The sequence below is a fragment of the Oryx dammah genome, unplaced genomic scaffold (genome assembly GCF_014754425.2).
Source record: "Oryx dammah isolate SB20612 unplaced genomic scaffold, SCBI_Odam_1.1 HiC_scaffold_3, whole genome shotgun sequence".
Lineage (NCBI taxonomy): Eukaryota > Metazoa > Chordata > Mammalia > Artiodactyla > Bovidae > Oryx > Oryx dammah.
In genome coordinates this window covers 89,646,896-89,652,704 of record NW_024070187.1, presented here as the reverse complement: position 1 = coordinate 89,652,704, position 5,809 = coordinate 89,646,896, and the positions used below count along the sequence as shown (strand labels likewise).

Genomic DNA, 5,809 nt, shown 5'->3' with positions numbered 1-5,809 from the left:
GGAACCCACAAGGGATGATGGTTGGATGGCATCATCGACTGAATTGGCATGAGTTTGAGTGAACTCCGGGAGTTGGTGTTGGACAGGGAAACCTGGCGTGCTGCAGTCCGCGAGGTGGCAAAGAGTCGGACACGACTGATCGACTGAACTGAACAATTTTACCTCGTCATCGAGCTCTCAGTGGTTCACGTTATACCCCTCTCCAAACACCTGAAGTAAAAAGTGCGCCGGACACTGCTTACCTTCAGATTCCGAACACTCCGAATATTCGGTCATTCTCTTCATACAAGCTCTAGTCTGTCATTTACAAAAGAAAGACATCTCCGAACTACAAAAGCCAAGCAATAATATTTTGGATCCCAGAGTATCTGCGAAAATCGTACAATGTGAACAAGGCCAGAAGACGCTCCGCAAATTGACATGCTCCACACCCATTTTAAGTGACGTCATTCTCTAGCCCCTGAGCATGACGAAAAAATCCGCAGGTTTTATGAAGGTGGAAGGCTGAATATGACAGCCCACCAAAACTGTCGACAGCCCACCAAAACTGTCCACATCCCAATCTCTGGAACCTGCGAATATGTTCAGTTCAGTCGCTCAATCGTGTCCGACTCTTTGCGACCCCATGAACCGCAGCACGCCAGGCCTCCCTGTCCATCACCAGCTCCCGGAGTTCACCCAAACCCATGTCCATCCAGTCAGTGATGCCATCTAACCATCTCATCCTCTGTCGTCCCCTTCTCCTCCTGCCCTCAATCTTTCCCAGAATCAGGGTCTTTTCAAATGAGTCAGCTCTTCGCATGAGGTGGCCGAAGTATTGGGAGTTTCAGCTTCAACATCAGTCCTTCCAATGAACACCCAGGACTGATCTCCTTTAGGATGGACTGGTTGGATCTCCTTGCAGTCCAAGGGACTCTCAAGAGTCTTCTCCAATAACACAGCGAATATGTTACTTCATACAAAAAAAGAAAATTTGGCAGATGTGATTAAGGATTTGAGCGGGAGAGCAGTACTGCAAATTACCAAGACGGCCTTAAGGAAAGGCCAGAGAAAATAGAAGTCAGCGGACACAAGATGCTAACATTGCTGGCTTCAAAATGAAAAAAGGGCAACAGCACGTAATTCACAGAGGTGGCAGAGAAAGAAGAGGAGAGTGTAAATTCTTCCCAGGAAAAGAAAGGGAGCTTCTACATTTCGACGTTCGACCTGTAAAAACTGATTTTTTTGAACACGTTCAAAGCCGCGGTTAACGTAGTACATCCTCAAAAAGTAGTACTTTGAAGATCAGAAACCAAAACCGGCGGCAGCTCTGGAGTCTGACACCCGCCTCTGCGCACACCCACAAGAGGGCGGAGCTAAGGACGGAAAACAGGACGCGCGCTTCACTCGCTGAAGTATTGAAGAGAAAAAAAACGATTCATGGGAAAAGGCTGATTCTGGGAACGATTGAAAACGAAAGAAAAACGAAACGACAAAATAGATTGTGGGACAGTATCAGCCACTCAACTGACCGTAAACTTCAGCCAATTCCAGAAAATAGTTAAGGACAAGAAAGCTAGGTGTACTACTACGGAATCGCAAAACACCAACTTACTATCTAAATAATAGATAACAACCGTCCCGCCTTAGAAAAAAAACTGAAGCTCCAATCACTTAATTTTCATTGAGTAATAAGAACCCAAAAAGTCTACTTTTAAACAAAGAAAGACCAGGGGAAAGCGCGAACGCAGTCCCCCACTACCACAAATTATGCAGTCGAGTTTCCCACATTTGGGGAAATCGCAGGGGTCAACACAACCGGAGTGCAATGGATGAGTCTCGCCCTGGGAAAACCACCTTCGTGATCATGGTATCTCCCCTGCCAGGTAAGTATGAGTTGGTATCGCTGCTTGGAACCACACCATCAGATTCAAACCACTCTCTACGTAGGACGACTTTTCTCATACAGTCTATACCACTCCCCTTCTGAAGTATAAAGAGTTTCCAAGAGATAATTACCACCAGCAACATTTGACATCTGGAAATTGTCTAAACTCTTAGGAAATATATATGTTGCTTAAGCACGACCAGCAGTCACTGCGCGTATCTACATATTCCACACCCCTTTCATGATCTCATTTAACGCGCGTCCTGTTCTTAGCATTGTTAGTGGCGCAGTTCCAATAAAATTTACAAAGGTAAATACGCTGCACAAACTTAGACAATATAAATAAGCTTCTATCTTGAAAGCCTTGGGACAGGTGACGTCGATGTTGACATCTGGCGCGGTTCAACAAGCCGCTGTCCATGTAACTAAAACAGCAAGTCAGGAAAGATGAAACTTGACAAAAAGAAAAACTATGTTTGACGGTCCAGTCCTTGGGTCGATAAAAGTAGGTTGTCAGTTTAAAGCTTCAAGCCCAAGGACAAAACACGCTTTCTTTCAAACAAGCAGCAAATGATCTCCCTTAACCTGAAAGGTCAGTTGCATAAACACTCACTTTGACTCTGGCAAACCAGACGGACAAGCTCACACAAGCGCCCCCCTCCCTCATATCTGTGCAGTCTCCGGACTTTGCACAGCCGCAGTGATCACACTCCGCCAGCGGAAACCAGCTTCGTGATCAGTGTCTCCCTTCCCAAACAAGAATAAACTGTTTCCTTGTATTCTTAAACCCTCGTGCTCAACTCTACGAGCACAGGATCATCTGTTCCCTTTTTCACAGACCTTTAAAATCCAAAACAAGACTGCAGGAGAATCCATCTTGCAAGAAAGAAACTTCCGAGCCCTCCTAGACTCATATTAAACTTCCCAAAGAGCAAATCCTGTCTCAGGCAGCAGTTAGTAATTCACATTTCCACCTTCACGAAATAAACATTATCAGTGTCCCCAGTCCTCTTCCCCCCTCTGTTAGGAAACAGAGGTCTTGGCCTTCCCCAATCAATAGAAATTGACTAGCGGCCCATGCTGCTGGCAGAAGACGGGGATAATAAACAACAGGTCCCCTTGATTGCTGGTTCCCCAGAGTGGGGGAGAAGCTTATTCCTTATATGGGGTGAGGGGAGGGGTATATGGCTGGGGGCAAAGGAGTGATTTAGGTGTTTTGCCCACTCCTTCAGGTGGTGCAGTGTCCAAGGTGAATGCTCAATACTCTGCTTTTGCTCCTAACACTGTTTTTGCTCCAGGCTCCTCGAAAGGGGAAGTTGGATTTTTTGCTCTCTCTTCATCTTTTGGGTCCCAAATTTGCCGCAACTGCACATGCACACAGTTATTTTTACTCCCATAGAGTTTCTTTGTATTTGTTGTTCCAGGAGAGGTGTGTCCAGGTACAAGCATTGAAACAAAGTGTCCCAGGTCCCAGCCTGACTCACTTCTTCGCTGTGAATTAGAATTGGAGTTTCCAAGTTTACCTAGTCTTGAATCGTCTTTCCTGGGATTGCGCTGAAGGAGGAAACAGAACAGGCTCTATCTTGAAAGCAGGACTCTTATCTTGGGCCAGACTATGGGTTTTGAGCTATATGCCCAGTATCTATGGAAACAACATACCACCTGGAAAACCAGGCCCCTGGAAAGAAGAGCCCCAAAGCTCTCCATCGCCTAAAAGAATACCCTAATTATCTGCGTAACCTAATAGAATCATACATTCTGTTATGCTTATTGGGATATGACCACAGGCCTATTGATAATTGTTCACTGTTAACTACCTAGGCTTAAGGCATATGATCACGGATTAAATTTGATTGTATCTTTCTTTTTCCTTTGTTCAGACTATTTTTAGGGAACCTTATACACTTAGGGTATATAAGGTTTTCTCGAAAACTGGTCGGGGTCCTTGGCTAAGAGGAGACTCTGCCTTGGACCCGCCAGTGTAATAAACTGCACTCCACTATCTGCATTATCCTTCTGAGTGAGTTTGTTTCCGGGAACGCATGGCTACAACAGCACCAGTACTCTTCTGGTATTCTCCCTTTGGCCAAAATAAATTAGCCAGAGTTTTGTATCTTTAAAACAGGAAGAAATATTGCTGTTTTTAAAAATCTTAATAAAAATGAACCAGAATAACTGAGAACACAGAGGTGTTTGAGGTGGGTAGAGACACAAATATTATTAGAGCAAGAAAGGACCGAGCTCTGTTGTTAAAGGGAAAAGCCAATTCTGACTCCATGTTGGAACTGTTCTTTGACTTGCATTTCCTCACATTTATTATTATAATCATACAGAATGGCATGCCTCAGAGAATCCTGCCCTCTCAGCCTGACCCTGTCCACCTGCTGGAAGAAATTAACACATCCCCTTGCCTGAGGCTTGCCATTCTAGGACGTATTAGAAAGGATTAATGACCTTTTTACTTTGTTTCCTCATCTCCCCCATCTCTGTTCAGTAAAAGAACCTGGCACTCAGAGGACCCCTCCACTCCCCAGAAGATGGCCATTTTGAAACATTAGTTTGGTATTTTCTCAGTGGGAAGCTTTCTGAGCTTTCCCAATAAAGTCATATTCCTTGCCTCAACACTTCCTCACTCAGATTCACTGGTCTGTCCTGCCGGGAGTGGACTTGGTAATAATGTGAGCTGCAACTATTCCTGAAATCTGACCTTTTGACAGTCTACTAGTTTGATTTTTTACAGACTATCTCCTCCAAAGTATTATGTAATATAGACATACATATGATACATACATACACCCACATAAACTTATATATAGATAAAAATCTATATATAGTTTGTTTTGTGACATAAAAGTTAAGATACTTGGAACTCTGGTTTGGGAACCACTCATGTAAGGGGAAAAAGTGGTGCTACACTGGGCTTCCCAGGTCGTTCTAGTGGTAAAGAACTCTCTTGCCTATACAGGTAGACTTAAGAGATGTGGGTTCAATCCCACATCTTGGGAAGATCCCCTGGAGGTGGGCGTGGCAACCCACTCTGGTATTTTTGCCAGGAGAATCCAATGGACAGAGGAGCCTGGCAGGCTATGGTGATCACACAGAGCTGAAAACGACTGAGCGAGTAACACACTATAGTCTAGTGTATGTGCGCGTGTTTGCTCAGTTGCTTCAGTTGTGTTCAACTCTGTGCAACACTTTATACTGTAGTCCGCCAGGCTTCTCTGTCCGTGGATTCTCCAGGCAAGAATACCAAAGTGGATTGCCAATCCCTTCTCTAGGGGATCTTCCCAACCCAGGGATCAAACCCGTGTCTCATGCATTACAGGCAAATTCTTTACCAACTGAGCCACCAGATTACTGTTACCATCAAACAAATTTTAAATGCAAAATGCCATTTTCATATTTGCAACTAATAGTGGTTTCTTAAATAACAGAGCTGTTCAAGAGCCCATAGTCTTTCAAGACTAGTCTCAATATTTTACAAAAACATTCAGGGGCTTCCCTGGTGGTCCAGTGGTTAAGAATGCACCTGCCAATGCAGGAGACAGAGGTTCAATCCCTGGTCAGAGAACTAAGATCCCACATGTCATGGAACAACTAAGCCCATGCACCACAAGTATTGAAGCTTGTATACCATTACTCCTAAAGCCCCCTAGAGCTGGTGCTCTGCAACAAAAGAAACCACCACAACTCGAAGCCCGGGCATCACAATGAAGAGCCCCTGCTCACCGAAACTAGAGAAAGCCCACATGTAGCAATGAAGAGCCAGTGAAAGTGAAACTGAAGTCGCTCAGTTGTGTCCGACTCTTTGCGACCCCGTGGACTGTAGCCCACCAGGCTCCTCCGTCCATGGGATTCTCCAGGCAAGAATACCGGACTGGGTTGCCATTTCCTTCTCCAGGGGATCTTCCTGACCCAGGGATCGAACCAAGGTCTCCCACA

At 45.0% G+C, this 5,809-nt stretch overlaps 1 non-coding gene across 1 annotated transcript; it reads right to left on the bottom strand.

Annotated features, from left to right (window-relative positions):
• Nucleotides 1–1,709: 1,709 nt before the first annotated feature.
• On the bottom strand, nt 1,710–1,873 carry LOC120862303. Its single transcript, XR_005720733.1, has one exon. It is a non-coding gene; the product is annotated as a U1 spliceosomal RNA (small nuclear RNA).
• Between the last annotated feature and the right edge of the window lie 3,936 nt (nt 1,874–5,809).